Here is a 16,631-nt window from a genome sequence, read left to right on the forward strand (position 1 = left end):
AGAAAAAGTTGGGGGAGGGAATGAGGTTTGGAAGAGAGGAAGCATACAGGAGGCTGAAAGAAGGGAAGAAGTATTGGATGCACAGTCAGAAGAATAAAGTGCAACCAGAGACTGATGAAATTACCAAACAAAGGTAGGAAAATGATTTTGTTTTCAATTTAGTGATTGAAATGTGCCAGTTTTGAGAAAGAAAAGATATTGAACTTTAAAATGTGAGTGCTGCAGAATAAAATAGAGTACTTGGAGGGCCGCAGAAAAAATAGTTAATGTCTTATTAAAGGAATGACAATTTGCATGCGGTAAAACTCTTTATAGTTTATATATCTTTCCTTTTTAACTGTTAAAGGAAAGTTTTATAAACTATAAAGAGTTTTGCCTCATGCAAAATTGTCATTTCTTTAATAAGACATTAACTATTTTTTCTGCGGCCCTCCAAGTACCTACAAATCCAAAATGTGGCCCCCGCAAAGGGTTTGAGTTTGAGACCACTGATATAGGACATATGTTTGGAGCTAAGTCCTGTAGGTGACATCAGAAGGTAAAATGTGTCCACATGAATCAATAGTATCTCTGTGTGGAAAGTTGTACCTAAAAGTTATGGTATTTGACACTGGAACAGAGAAATGGAAGTTATTACACATAGGGAGCCAGGAGCCAGGCTGTAGGTTGATAGGCAGAAGGGATCTTTCACCATGAGTCAAGACAATTGAAAGTTTTGAAGAAGAATTGGTTCCTTGACACTGAGTTGAAGAAGGAAAGTTAATCAGGGTTGTATCAGGTCGTCATGGAGCCATGAGAATCATGGTGATTGGATTCTGCTAAAACTGGAATAAAGATTTCCAAATCATATGGTTTGTAGGGAACATATGTAGGAACTTGTCTGTGCCATCTGAAAGAAATTCATCTGATTCCAGCCAATGAGGAGAATGGAGATGGAAGCAGAAGAGCTAAAGTTTGTGATTGTTGGCAGATGGAAAAAGATGTAATTGTGGAGATCTCCAAGTCAAGTAGTCGAGGCACCAACGAGAGGATCAGCGACTCTGGATCTGATCCTCAATGGGCTGAAAGGCCCCGCGAAGGATGTGGAGATCATAGGACCACTAGGAACCAGTGACCACAACATGATTCAGTTCAAAGTGCAAGTAGGACTACCTATGGGAAAGAGAACCAAGGCAACATCATTTAACTTCAAGAAAGGGGAACTATGATGCCATGAGACAAATGGTGAGAAAGAAGCTCAAAAACAGCTCCAAGGAAACTCGGACTGTGGAGCAAGCCTGGTCCCTATTCAAGGACACAGTAAACAAGGCACAAAACCTATATATACCAAGATTTAGGAAAGGTTCCAAGAAGAATCAGACAAAGGACCCTGCATGGATAACCAGTGAAGTAAAGAAAGTGATAGGAGACAAGAAAAAATCATTTCGGAAGTGGAAAAAGGACAAAACTGAAGGAAACTGGAGAGAGCACAGGAAGCAACAAAAAGAATGTCACCGAGTAGTCAGGAAAGCCAAGAAAGAGTATGAGGAGAGACTAGCAAAGGAAGGAAGAAATTTCAAACCATTTTTCCGATATGTGAAAGGGAAACAGCCAGCGAGGGAGGAGGTGGGGCCCCTAGATGAGGGTGACCAGAAGGGAATGGTGAAAGAGGAAAAAGAGGTGGCTGGTAGGCTAAACAAGTTCTTCTCGTCGGTCTTTACAATAGAGGACACATCCAGTGTGCCAGAACCGGAAAAAATCTTCAGGGGAGACCAAGAGGGGAAATTATCATGCATGGAGGTAAGCCTCGAAGACGTTCTCAGGCAGATAGATAGATTAAGAACGGACAAAGCTCCGGGCCCAGACAGGATCCACCCGAGAATACTGAAAGAGCTCAGAGATGAAACAGCAGGAGTTACTGCAGCATATTTGCAACCTGTCCTTGAGAACAGGGTAATCCGGAGGACTGGAAGATAGCGAATGTTACACCGATCTTCAAAAAAGGATCGAGAGGCGACCGGGAAAACTACAGACCGGTGAGCTTAACCTCTGTTCCGGGGAAGATGGTCGAATCAATGATCAGGGAAGGTATCAATGAGCATATAGAAAAAAATAATCTGATGAGATCGAGCCAGCATGGTTTCTGTAAAGGCCGATCATGCCAGACAAATCTACTGCATTTCTTTGAGAGGATAAGTAAGCAATTGGACCAAGGTGACCCAGTAGACATTATATATCTAGATTTCCAAAAAGCCTTCGACAAGGTGCCCCCATGAACGCTTACTGAAGAAACTGTGGAGTCACGTGGTGGAAGGGAACGTGTACAGATGGATCAAAAATTGGCTGGCGGACAGGAAACAGAGGGTAGGAGTAAAGGGGTACTACTCTGACTGGATAGGGGTCACAAGTGGTGTTCCACAAGGGTCAGTGCTGGGACCACTGCTGTTCAATATATTTATTATGATCTAGAAACGGGGACAAAGTGCGAAGTTATCAAGTTCGCGGATGACACAAAACTCTCCAGCAGGGCCAGAACTGTTGAGGAATGCAAAGAACTGCAGAGCAACCTGAACAAACTGAGTGATGTGGCAAAAAAAATGGCAGATGAGCTTCAATGTGGAAGAATGTAAGGTCTTGCACATAGGGAAGGGGAACTCCATGTACAGCTATACGATGGGAGGGAGGGTACCTCGGGGAAAGCAGCCAAGAAAAAGATCTGGGGGTATTGGTGGATAACACAATGAAGCAGGCGGCACAATGTGCAGCGGCCTCAAAAAAAGCGAACAGAATGTTGGGCATTATCAAAAAGGTATCACTACCAGAACAAAAGAAGTTATCCTGCCACTGTATAGAGCAATGGTGCGCCCACATCTGGAATACTGCGTCCAATACTGGTCGCCATACCTCAAGAAGGACATGGCAAATACTCGAGAGGGTCCAGAGGAGGGCAACGAGGATGATAAAGGGTATGGAGAACCTTTCATATGCCGATACGGGTTTGGACAGGCTGGGGCTCTTTACCCTGGAGAAGCGGAGACTGAGAGGGGACAATGATAGAAACTTATAAAATCATGAAAGGCATAGAGAAGGTGGAGAGGGACAGATTCTTTAGGACTAGCAGGGACAACTTAAAACAAGAGGTCATTCAGAAAAACTGAGAGGAGACAGATTCATAACGAATGCATAGGAGGTTCTTCTTCACTCAGAGGGTGGTGGACACCCTGGAACGCGCTTCCTGAAGAGGTGATAGGACAGAGTACAATTCTGGGGTTCAAAAAGGGACTGGATGACTTCCTGGAAGCGAAGGGAGATAACAGGGTACAGATAGAGGTTTACCTTACAGGACATTGAGCGAATAGGGTTGGATATTTTAGGTTAGGTAGGGAACACTTTTCAGGTCATGGACCTGGGGGGCCGCCGCGGGAGCGGACTGCCGGGCACGATGGACCCCTGGTCTGACCCGGCAGAGGCAACGCTTATGTTCTTATGTTCTTATGATCGAGTAGAGAATAGCAGTGGTGTACCTAGGGTATGTGGCACCCGGGGCCCATCATTTTTTGACACCTTCCCCCCCCCCCCATGTAAAAAAATATTTTTTGTAATGACCATGAAACGGAATAAATGGTCAGAATAGAAACAGGCAGTGAAAATTTTCTTTTATTCCAAACATAACATAACATAACATAAATTATGCCTGAATTGTCATGACATCAGAAGGCCACTAGCGTACTCGACTTTAAGAACAAATGGGACATCCATGTGGGATCTCTACGTGGGTCGAGCAGCACTCTGACTTAATGGGGTGGGACAGTAGAGTGGGCAGACTTGATGGGCTGTAGCCCTTTTCTGCCGTCATCTTTCTATGTTTCTAAGTACATATGGAGTAGTTGCAGGTGATGCTTGGGACAGTTCTGATTGTGTTAGTTCGGTTTTATATGTTTTTTGAATAGAAGGGTTTTTATTTCTTTTTGTAGGTTTTGTAGTCTGTGGTCGAGGTCAATAGCTTGTATTTTAGATTTTGGCCCCTTATGTGATTGAGTTTGACATCCCTGATCTAAACAGTCGAATACATCCTTTAAATGGTGCTACACTATGCCATCAGTGTCTTCCACAACTCCAGCTTTAAAGCACCCTATAAACCAACGTTCTCAAAAATCCCAAACTTCTACTTATCAGGACTTGACTCAGTCTTTTGGAGCACTCCTGGAATGACTAGTCAATGTTCTATACCTCCTTTCAGGCCCATCGGAGGTCCACTCACTCTCTACCACTAATGATGACTACTTTCCACTACCAATACTTCAGTTTTTGCCTGTGGTGAAGTAAGGGTACACTATACATCTACTAGAACTTCCTCCGAACAAACTACAAGGAGAGTTCTCGGTACAGATGAAACTAAATGAATCCAAAAACAAACTACTCTGGCTTGGCCCAAAGTTAGAACACCTCTGCCTACCCTCTTCGCACTAACCCTCAGGCGCTGCTTTACACCTTGAGTTCTCAAGCAAGGTCCTTGGCATCATCATTGACCTCCTCTCTCTCCCCTCAATCGACCACCTCAACTCCTTGACCAAAATCATGCTCTTTTTTCAGCCTCCATATGCTAAGGAAAACAAGACCCTACTTCCGCCAAAAACATTTCGCCATCCTCATCCAATCCATCATCCTTTCCAAACTTGACTACTGCAATGCCATTTACCTATGCTTAACAAAAAAAGCCTCCAAAGACTCCAGCTTATTCAGAATACTGCAGCCAAGCTGATCTTTGCAAAACGTAAATCTAACCACGTCTCCCCACTCCTGGCCAATCTTCACTGGCTCCCAGTGATTTCCAGAATCCAATTCAAATGCTCCTTGCCTGGCTTTTAAGATTATTCACGGCATCCTTCCTTCCCTAATCCCACTTTCCTTTAACTCCCGTGCCCTGACTCCATCCAGGACCGCCCAAAGATTAAAAACTATCCTTCCCCTCCCTACATGGAATTCTCCATGCAGGTAAACTGGGAAAATCACTTCTATTCAAAATCACATAGAAACATAGAAAGATGACGGCAGATAAGGGCTATAGCCCTTATAGCATCAAGTCTGCCATCAAGTCTGCCCCTGGAGTCAACTGACCCCTTTAATTATACTGCCACTTTACTTTATCCTAGTGACCCTATTCCTGGACTTGACCCCCGTAGGGATCCCACATAGGTATCCCATTTATTCTTAAAGTCAGGGATACTGCTGGCCTTGATCACCTGCACTGGAAGCTTGTTCCACTGCTCAATCACTCTTTTCTATGAAGAAGTATTTCCTTGTGTCTCCACGAAACTTCCCCCCCCTGAGTTTGAGCGGATTCCCTCTTGTGGTCGTGGGTCTTTTGAGAAGAAAGATGTCGTCCTTCCACCTCGACGCGTCCCGTGATTGTACTTAAATGTCTCAATCATGTCTCCCCTCTCCTACGTTCTTCGAGAGGTGTAGAGCCGCAATTTGTTCAGTCCTTTCCTCGTACGAGAAGCCCCCGAGCCCTGAGACCATCCTGGTGGCCATCCGCTGAACTGATTCCATTCTGAGCACATCTTTACAGTAATGTGGTCTCCAGAATTAGCACACAGGTCTCTGGAATGACCTTACTATCCCGCTGCGGAACCTGAGCTCCCTCCATTGTATTCCACATGCAACTAAAACCTGGCTCTTCTCTAACATGTATTTCTTTTTTTTCTCTTACTTTTCCACTCTATATATAAACTTATGTAAACCTTTTCCTATCATTTCTCATTTTTAAGTTCATGTAAACCGTGCCAAGCTCTACTTCCGTGAGATGATGCAGTATATAAACTTAAGGTTTAGTTTAGTTTAGAGACCCATTCGGGCTTTCCTATGCTGGAGTCCTTCCATCTAATGTAACTTCATGTTTCACGAAACAGTAAGTTACATCAGACGAAAGGACTTTGGAAAATGGAATGCCTGAGTGCCGAGCCAGTCTGTGTGCATTGATCTGCCTTCAGCAACGTGAGCCCACATCTTCCTGGATTCTCTTGACTTTTACATTTTTATTGGTTGGATGGCTCTCTCCTTCCTGGAGCATTTCTCCTCCCCTCCCCTTCCCCGCATCTATCTTTTAATTCCTTGCAAAAGCAGCGGTAGCAAAATGATTCACTATCCTGCTGCTAGTCTGGGTGTCTCCTCTCCATTGTGGCCGCCCAAGCGGAAACAGGAAGTTTTCACTGAGGTGGGCCAAGTGGAGAGAAGACGCCAGAAGTGGCATGCAGGTGAACTCTGTAGAATCGCTATGTTGCTACCGGCAACAAATTTTAATGACAAAATAGGGGAGATGGCCTTGGGGGAGTTGGTGGGAGACTGGAGAAGGAGAGTGAACTTGGGGGGAGATCATGGAGAGGGGAGATGGACTTGGGAGAGATGATGGAGAGGGGAGATGGACTTGTGGGAGAGGGATAGATGAACTTGGGGGAGATGATGGAGAGAGGAGAGATGGACTTGGAGGAGATGATGGAGAGATGGACTTGGGGGAAAGGAAGAGATGGACTTGGCAAGAGGCACGTCATGTAGGCAGTTAGCCAGCGCCAGCGGCTTTCTCCTTCTTCTTGGCCTTCTTCCCTGGCTGGCACCACCCATGTTTCTAACAAATTTTAAAGCTATGTTATAGATTGAAACATAGAAAAAATAGAAGATGACGGCAGAAAAAGGCTACAGCCCATCAAGTCTGCCCACTCTGCTTACCCACCCCCCTGTCTATGCCCTAATGAGCTAATTTCCTTATCTTGACCTCATAGGGATCCCACATGGGTATCCCATTTATTCTTAAAGTCTGGCACGCTGTCTGCCTCGATCACCTGCACTGGAAGCTTGTTCCAATGATCAACCACTCTCTCTGTGAAGAAATACTTTCTGGTGTCGCCATATGAAATTTTCCGCCCCTGAGTTTTGAGGCGGGTGCCCTCTTGTGGCGAGGGTCCCTTGAGAAAGAAAATTCATCTTCCACTTTCGACACGTCCGTGAGGTACTTAAATGTTTCGATCATGTCTCCCCTCTCCCTACGTTCCTCGAGAGTGTAGAGCTGCAATTTGTTCAGTCTCTCTCTTCGTACGAGAGACCCTTGAGCCCTGAGTATTCACCTGGTGGCCGTCCGTTGAACTGATTCAATTCTGCGCCACATCTTTACTGTAATGTGGCCTCCAGAATTGCACACAGTACTCCAGATGAGGTCTCACCATGGCCCTGTACAACGGCATTATGACTTCAGGCTTTCGGCTGACGAAACTTCTATTGATACAACCCAATATCTGCCTTGCCTTAGATGAAGCCTTCTCCACTTGATTGGCAGTTTTCATGTCTGCACTGATGATTACTCCTAAATCTCGTTCTGCTGAAGTCCTAGTTAAAGTTTCTCCGTTCAAGAAGTACGTCCTGCATGGATTTCCGCTTCCGAGGTGCATAACCTTACATTTCTTAGCATTGAAGCCTAGCTGCCAGGTTGAGGACCAACTTTCCAATGTAAGCAGGTCCTGCGCCATATAATTCTGTAAACTGCATTCACTTACTATATTACATAGTTTGGTGTCATCGGCGAATTGTGTTATTTTACCTTGAAGCCCTTGAGTCAGATCCCCTATGAATATGTTGAAAAGGAGTGGACCCAGGACCGAGCCCTGCGGCATTCCACTGGTCACCTCTGATGTTTTAGAGAGGGTACCATTAACCACCACCCTCTGAAGTCTGTCACTCAGCCAATCATTGACCCATGCAGATTGGATGTTCCTATTTTTGACATATTGCCTTGGTTAAATGTTTAAACTTAAAAAGATGTGTCATTGAAAGCGAATCAAATTAAAAAAAAAATATCGATTCAACAGGGTGAATAGAATTGAAATATTGTTCGTTTACAAAAATTAGATAGTTCTAAGTCCAATAAATGCTAGCACTGTAATATGGAACCAGGGACACTAGATCATCTACTTTATTATTGTCCCTATATCAAGTTATTTTGGAATTCAATTTGGTTTCAAGTAAATTCTTTATTGGAAAATCATGTTGCGCTTTCCTATGATACTGTTTTATTTGGAATGGCTATGAGGAAAAAGAGTCAAACATCGGCACATAACAACAAACTTTTATTAATTATGACAGGGGTTGCCATTCAACATATTACCAATAACTGGAAAAATCACAAAAATCTTAATTATACATTCTGGTGGAATTCGTTATGCCATATTTTTAAGATGGAAAGAGCAATAGCGTTACAAAAAGGGAACTATAATAACTTTGCAAAGATTTGGGGGCCATTGGAAAAGTATTGTGATGAATAGATATCAACTAGACAACCAAATCGCCAATCTACTGACGGCATCCCTCGACTACAAGACTTTTAGAAAAGAAATAAAGACCATACTCTTCAAGAAAACTCTGAAAAAATAAATAATACCGCAAGTCTCAAACTCCACCTCTCACTAAAGCCAACTACCTCAAACAAATAACCTTACCCATTTCTTACTCTTTTTGAAAATGACCAATTTTTTTTTTTTTTTTAATAAGTTCTTGTTGTAATATATCTTGGATAATTCTTTTGTAATCCGCCTTGAACTGCAAGGTAATGGCGGAATAGAAATCCCTAATGTAATGTAATGTAATCCCCAGGATCCACTTCAAATGTGCGTGTCTGGCCTACAAGATCCTACATGGCATCCTTCCTGCCGTTATCCCTCTATCCTGGAACTCCCCAACCCCTACTTCCTCCAGATCCTCCCAAATTTTTAAACTATCCTTCCCTTCCATAAAAGGTATTTCCCATGCAGGCAAACTTGGGTCATCCCTCCCCTTTAGAATCACTGAGATCTGGAATAACCTCACCTCCCCTCTCCGAACCTCAAGCTCCCTCCAACTCTTCCGCAAACACCTAAAAACCTGGCTATTCTCAAAACTGTAACACTTCCCCCCTCTTAGGCCTCTCACCTTCCCCTTTACACCTAACTCTTTAATCTCTCCACTGTAGTTCCTCTCTCATCCTTCTTCCTGTAAACCGTGCCGAGCTATAAACCCAAGGTTTAGTTTAGTTTAGTTTAGTAATGTAACTCTGTTATTTTCCTTTCCTTTTCTTTTTTAGACTTATCTAGCACATTCAAGGGGGAGGGTGGATTTAGGGTGAAATTTAAAATGCTATGTTTATAATATATTACATAATATAATATAATGTTTTCTGGTTGAGAATTTGATGAAGGATGGGTGGGGGGAGGGGTTTTATACTATTAGATTTTATGTGTTAGATATTACAGTGCTATATTGGATTTAATTTATGATACATTTTTGTGCACTTGTTGTTTGATTTAAAAATGAATAAAGATATTATGAAATATTTTTCCCTGAATTGGGCAGTACTAACGTGAAGTAGAGGCACCTGTAGCAACAGGCTCAAACAGTAACTAAACAGTACCATTAACCGCCAAATAGGCTTCAAAGGAGTTTAAAAACTACTCCGCAATAATTGGAAATCACAGTTACTTACCGTAATAGGTGTTATCCAGGGACAGCAGGCAGATATTCTTAACTGATGGGTGACGGCACCGACGGAGCCCCGGTACGGACAATTTTAGAGTGATTGCACTCTAAGAACTTAGAAAGTTCTAGTTAGGCCACACCTTGCATGCGCGAGTGCCTTCCTGCCCGACGGAGGCGCACGGTCCCCAGTTAAGATAAGCCAGCTAAGAAGCCAACCCGGGGAGGAGGGTGGGACGTAAGAATATCTGCCTGCTGTCCCTGGATAACACCTGTTACAGTAAGTAACTGTGCTTTATCCCAGGACAAGCAGGCAGCATATTCTTAACCTCCAAGCTAACAAAGAGGGATGGAGGGACGGTTGGCCATTAGGAAAACAAATTTTATAAAACAGATTGGCCAAAGTGTTCATTCCGTCTGGAGAATGTATCCAGACAGTAATGAGAAGTATAAGTATGAACTGAGGACCAGGTAGCAGCCTTGCAGATGTCCTCAATAGGGGTTGACCTGAGGAAAGCTACAGAGGCTACCATAGCTCTAATCTTATGGGCCGTGACAGAACCTTCCAGTGCGAGTCCGGTCTGACAGTCTGGTCTGACAGAATGAAATGCAGGCAGCAAGCCAGTTGGAAATCGTTCATTTAGAAACAGGATGACCCAGCCTATTAGTATCAAAAGGGAGAAAAAGCTGTGGAGATGATCTGTGAGGTTTGCTGCGCTCTAGATAGTAAGCCAAAGCACGCTTACAGTCCAAAGTATGCAAAGCATGTTCTTCAGGATGAGAATGAGGTTTAGGAAAGAACACAGGTAAAACAATGGACTGGTTGAGGTGAAAGTCAGAGACCACTTTAGGCAGAAACTTAGGATAAGTACGAAGAACCACCTTGTCATGGTGAAAAACAGTGAAAGGTGGGTCAGCAACTAGTGCATGTAACTCACTGACCCTCCTGGCAGAGGTGAGAGCAATAAGGAAGACCACTTTCCAAGTGAGAAGTTTGAGATGAGCTGTGGCCAATGGTTCAAAAGGAGGCTTCATGAGAGAGGAGAGAACCACATTAAGGTCCCAGATAACCGAAGGAGGCTTAAGAGGTGAATTCACATTGAAAAGGCCCCTCATGAATCTGGAAACCAAAGGATGAGCAGTGAGAGGTTTTCCGTGAACGGGCTCATGAAAAGCAGTAATGGCACTGAGGTGGACTCTGATGGATGTAGACTTGAGACCAGAGTCAGACAAAGAGAGCAAATAATCCAACACCTGTTCTACCGATAGCGAAGTGAGATTATGATGATGAAGAAGACAAAGAAAAGCGAGTCCACTTTTGTTGATAACATTGGAGAGTGGCCGGCTTCCTGGAGGCATCCAGAATGTGACGAACAGGCTGAGAGAGAGATGTTTGAGCAGAAGTCAGCCCGAGAGAAACCAAGCTGTCAGGTTTGAAAAAGATGAATGAAAGGAAATGAAAAAAACCCAAGGAAGTAAAACTTCCAGAAAATACGCGCGAGCGGGAAGGCAGAAAAAATTTCAACGACCGTGGAAAAAAATGTGTCTTCTTAGCTCGCAGAAACTAAGAAACTGGGGACCGCACACCTCCGTCGGGCGGGAAGGCACTCGCGCATGCGCGGTGCGGCCTAACTAGAACTTTCTAAGTTCTTAGAGTGCAATCACTCTAAAATTGTCCGTACCGGGGCTCCGTCAGTGCCGTCACCCATCAGTTAAGAATATGCTGCCTGCTTGTCCTGGGATAAACATATATACAAATTCTTCCCAGCCCCCAAGGGCTGACAGGCATCCAAGAATCTGCTTGGAGAAGCATAAACAGACTGAAAACTGTACAGGAGATTTAAGGAACGAATCAGAATATAGAAAGAAAAGAAGATGGGGTCCATATTATTTCCTTTATAATATTATTTGTTAAACTAATTTCTTGTTTTTGCTGCCTTCTCCCGTTGCTAATTTCATTGAAATATGAAATTTAATAATAATAATAAAACTGTAAACAGGCGCAGTAAAGACACGGCAGGAGTCTAGAATGTCTTGCCTATCCACTAGAAAAGAGCTTACCAGGGTAAGTACATAATCTCTTTTTCCAGTACAATAGGTGAGATATTCTACACAGTAGGGACATACAAACGTAGAACCCCCAAAAGCTAGGGAGGGCTTGCTGCGATGACCCTTAAGACCGAGGACCCAAAGGACCTCTCTGCCATCAAATCCACCCTAGAATTTGGCAAACGTATAAAGAGAAGACCATGTTGCTGCTCTGCAGATCTCAGGAGAGACAGATCAAGCTTTGGTCCACAAAGAAGCCATACTCATGGTAGAATGCGCTTTGACAGAAACAGGAGACTCTTTTCCATAAAGAAGGTAGGCTGACTAAATGGCCCTATGGATCCATCTGGAAATCATGGAAGCGGGAGCGCTCCACTTAACTGCAAGAGTCAGCACAAACGCTGCAGCGGCACAAATGGCGAACAGAATGCTAGGAATGATTAAGAAGGGGATAGCAAACAGATTGGAGAAGGTTATCATGCCACTGTACTGGGCCATGGTGTGCCCTCATCTGGAGTACTGTGTCCAGCACTGGTCGCCGTACATGAAGAAGGACACGGTACTACTCGAAAGGGTCCAGAGAAGAGCGACTAAAATGGTTAAGGGGCTGGAGGAGTTGCCGTACAGTGAGAGATTAGAGAAACTGGGCCTCTTCTCCCTTGAAAAGAGGAGACTGAGAGGAGACATGATCGAAACATTCAAAATACTGAAGGGAATAGACTTAGTAGATAAAGACAGATTGTTCACATTCTTCAAGGTAGGGAGAACGAGAGGGCACTCTCTAAAGTTGAAAGGGGATAAATTCCGTACGAACATAAGGAAGTTATTCTTCACCCAGAGAGTGGTGGAGAGCTGGAATGCTCTTCCGGAGTCTGTTGTAGGGGAAAATACCCTCCAGGTTTCAAGACTAAGCTGGACAAGTTCCTACTAAACTGGGATGTACCCAGGTGAGGCTGGACTTATTTAGAGCACTGGTCTTTGGCCTGGGGGCCGCCGTGTGAGTGGACTGCTGGGCAGGATGGACCACTGGTCTGACCCAGCAGCGGCAATTCTTATGTTCTTATGTCAGAGAGATGAAACTCGGTGACCACCAGATAATGCAGAAAAACTCTGTGCACATCCAGTTTCTTCAACAGGCGGTCATGTGTCTTGAAACCTGTCAAATGAAAGGCAGGCAAATATACTTCTTGATTCACATAAAAAACCTAAACTACCTTCAGCAGGAAGAAAGGAACCGTCCAAATGGAAACCTCCGCCTCTGAAATATGAAAGAAAGGTCCCTGTAAGACAAAGCCTGCAGTGCTGACATACGACGCGCCAAATTAATGGTGACCAGAAAAATGGTCTGGAGCATCGTCCAAGAGGGAAGCATCTTGAAGGGGCTCAAAAGGAGCCTTGGTAAGGCTAGACAACACCCAGTTAAGGTCCCAAGAAGGGAAAGAATGGGTAACCTGTGGTCTGACATGAAGAGAATCTAGCGACATGAGGATGAGCTGCCAAGGAAGACTGACGCTCCCAGAATATAAAACAGGAAAGTCCAGCCACTTGGACCCGAAGAGAAGCCACAGTGAGGCCTGAATCCAACCTAGCCTGAAGAAAGGCGAGAATTAGCGAGATCGGAGTTGAATAAGGGCCCACCTGGTCCTGGGCACACCAATATTGGAAGGCCTTCCATGCCTTAGCATAAGCTGACACTTTAAGGATGACTTTTTAGACTTCAAAAGAGCATTAACAAACAGAGCAGACTATCTTTTGTGCTCTAATGCTGCGCGCTCAAGAGCCATGCTGTAAGAGCAAAGTGACCCGGAACCTCCAGGGATACCAGACCTTGGGTGAGAAGGTCTGGACAGATGCTCAGCAGAAGCCTGCGACCTTTGCGCAGACACATCAGATCTATTTACCATGGTCTACAAGGCCAATCTGGAGCCACCAGAATGACACATCCTGGATGAACCACGATCCTCTGAATGACCCAGCTGAACACTGGCCAAGGAGGAAAAATGTACAGGAGACTATCCTGAGGCCACAGCTGCACCAGAGTGTCAAGTCCTGCGCTACTGGGCTTGGATTTTCGACTGAAGAAGCAATCTGCTTTCTTGTTACTTGCCATGGCCATGAGGTCAAAGCAGGGCTGGCCCCAGTGCCCCACTATCACTTGAAACATCTCTGGGGACATGGCCAACTTGCACAGATTCACCACCACATGCGCTGCCGTTAGCACTAGGCGATGACGTTCCGCCCAAAGAAAAAGAAGGCGGGATTCCTGAGCCACAGGAGTGCTCTTGGTTCCTCTCTCATAATTGACGTATCCTATTGCATTGTCTGAGAAGACTCTGACCGCTTGGCCTTACAGATAAATAAAAGAACAAGAGGACACTCGGAAAAGTTGAAAGGGGACAGATTCAAAACGAATGCTAGGAAGTTCTTCTTTACCCAACGAGTGGTGGACACTTGGAATGCGCTTCCAGAGGGCGTAATAGGGCAGAGTACAGTACTGGGGTTTAAGAAAGGATTGGACAATTTCCTGCTGGAAAAGGGGATAGAAGGGTATAAATAGAGGATTACTGCACAGGTCCTGGACCTGTTGTGCCGCCGCGTGAGCGGACTGCTGGGCATGATGGACCTCAGGTCTGACCCAGCAGAGGCATTGTTTATGTTCTTATATGTTCAGAGTCTTCTGCAATCTCATTAGAGCCAGTCGAATGGCTTTGAGCTCCAACCAGTCGATTGACCATTTTTGATGTGACAGCATCAAATAACCCTCAACAGGACAACGATTGCAATGATCTCCTCAGCCCCGAAAGCTGACATCCGTCATCACCACGTTCCAAGAAGCAATGTGTAACAGTACCCCCCTGCGAAGCGATTACAGAAGAAGCCACCAGTCTGTGCTTGCTCGAGCTTCAAGAGTCCTAGGTAGACAGTCCTGCAGAGCATCCCTGTGCAGAGCCCAGCGAGATAGCAAAGCATGCTAAAGATGATGCATGTGTGCCCTCACTCAAGGAACCACATCCAGCATGGTAACCATGGATCTCAGAACATGAAAATAATCCCATGCCGACGGAGCCGGCCATTGTAGAAGGGAAGAAATTTGGGCAGATTCTGCCTGCGGACTTCCCTTAGATAGACGCAGCCTGCAGCTGAGACTAAGAGAACTCCCAGGTATTCCAGCAACTGTGTGAGTGTCAGAAAGCTCTTCCTGAAGTTGACAATCCTGCCCAGGTCCTCAAGCATCTCAAGTAAGGGTGAATCTGGAGATCCACTTTTGTCATGTAGGCTGACATGACAACCATCAGCATGGTGAAGGACTGGGGCGCTGTCGCCAGCCCTAAAGGTAGAGCCGAGAAGTTATAGTGCTGTTCCAGAACATGAAACCGCAAAAAGTTGCAGTGGGCCAGAATAAAGGAAATGTGCTCAATGCTTCTGTGAGATCCAGAGAGGTTAGAAACTCTTCTGAGGCCACTGCTGCAATGACTGAATGCATGGCCTACATTTGAAAGCGGGGAACCTGAAGAGCCGGATTCACGAGCTAAAGATCCAGAAGAGGCCTCCAATTTCTGAGCTTTTCTTGGGCATGAGAAAGTAGATAGAGCATCTGCCTGAGCCTGAGTGTTCATGCAGCATGGCTCAATAGCTTGAATATCCTGTCAACACTGAACAGTGGCTTGAATCTTGAGTTCCTTGAACGATCGACCTGTAGTAGAATTTACGAACCAATCTGGCAGAGGCCGGGCAAATTCCAGCTTGTAGCCCAACTGAAGAAAGTCCAAGATCCATAATAAAATGGAGAGAGTAGAACAAGCACATCTGCAGACATGTGTGCAGAAGGAAAGAATTGAAGGTGGAGCTACATAGCCCAGTGAAGTATAAAAGAGGCAGTGTGAAAAATCCAGTGTGGATTCCTTTTGCAGCATGCAGCTAAAGGAAAATAACCCTATTGTCTAGAATGTCTCACTTATTGCACTGGAATAGTGGTTTTCAATCCAGTTCTCAGGGACTACCTGGCCAGTCGGGTTTTCAGTGCATCCACTATGAATATATATGCATGAGAAAGATTTGCATACTAAGATAACAGTGCATGCAAATTTCTCTCATGCATTTTCATTGTGTACATAAGAACATAAGCAATGCCTCTGCTGGGTCCATCGTGCCCAGCAGCCCGCTCACGCGGCGGTCCCAACAGGTCCAGGACCTGTGCAGTGATCCTCTATTTATACCCTTCTATCCCCCTTTCCAGCAGAAAATTGTCCAATCCTTTCTTAAATCCCAATAACGTACTCTGCCCTATTACGTCCTCTGGAAGCGCATTCCAGGTGTCCACCACACGCTGGGTAAAGAAGAACTTCCTAGCATTTGTTTTGAATCTGTCCCCTTTCAGTTTTTCCGAAAGCCCTCTTGTTCTTATATTTTTTTGAAAGTTTGAAGAATCTGTCCCTCTCTACTCTCTCTATGCCCCTCGTGATCTTATAAGTCTCTATCATATCCCCTCAAAGTCTCCTCTTCTCCAGGGAAAAGAGACCCAGTTTCTCCAATCTCTCAGCGTATGAAAGGTTTTCCATCCCTTTTATCAGACGTGTCGCTCTCCTCTGAACCCTCTCGAGTAACGCCATATCCTTCTTAAGGTACGGCGACCAATATTGGACGCAGTATTCCAGATGTGGGCGCACCATCGCCCGATACAGCGGAAGGATAACTTCTTTCGTCCTGGTTGTAATACACTTCTTGATTATACCTAGCATTCTATTCGCTCTCTTAGCGGCCGCTGCGCACTGTGCCGTCGGCTTCATTGTCATGTCCACCATTACCCCCAAGTCCCTTTCTTGGGTACTCTCGTTCACTAACATCCCTCCCATTGTATAGTTGTACCTCGGGTTTCTGCTTCCCAGATGCAATACTTTACATTTCTCAACGTTGAACTTCATCTGCCATCTTGTTGCCCATTCTCCTAGTTTGCTCAAGTCCCTTTGCAATTCTTCGCAGTCCTCTTTAGTCCGAGCTCCACTAAATAGTTTGGTGTCATCCGTGTATTTCCTGACTGGCCAGGTGGTCCCTAAGGACTAGGTTGAAAACCACTGATATAGAGCATACACTCGGGATCTTAAAGCATA

At 44.9% G+C, this 16,631-nt stretch overlaps 1 protein-coding gene across 2 annotated transcripts in view; it reads right to left on the minus strand.

Moving 5' to 3' along the window:
* SEC24D (SEC24 homolog D, COPII coat complex component) overlaps nt 1–16,631 on the minus strand; it is a 255,374-nt gene that overhangs the window by 12,428 nt on the left and 226,315 nt on the right. The window lies entirely within an intron of this gene.

The sequence above is a fragment of the Geotrypetes seraphini genome, chromosome 1, assembly GCF_902459505.1.
Source record: "Geotrypetes seraphini chromosome 1, aGeoSer1.1, whole genome shotgun sequence".
Classification (NCBI taxonomy): domain Eukaryota; kingdom Metazoa; phylum Chordata; class Amphibia; order Gymnophiona; family Dermophiidae; genus Geotrypetes; species Geotrypetes seraphini.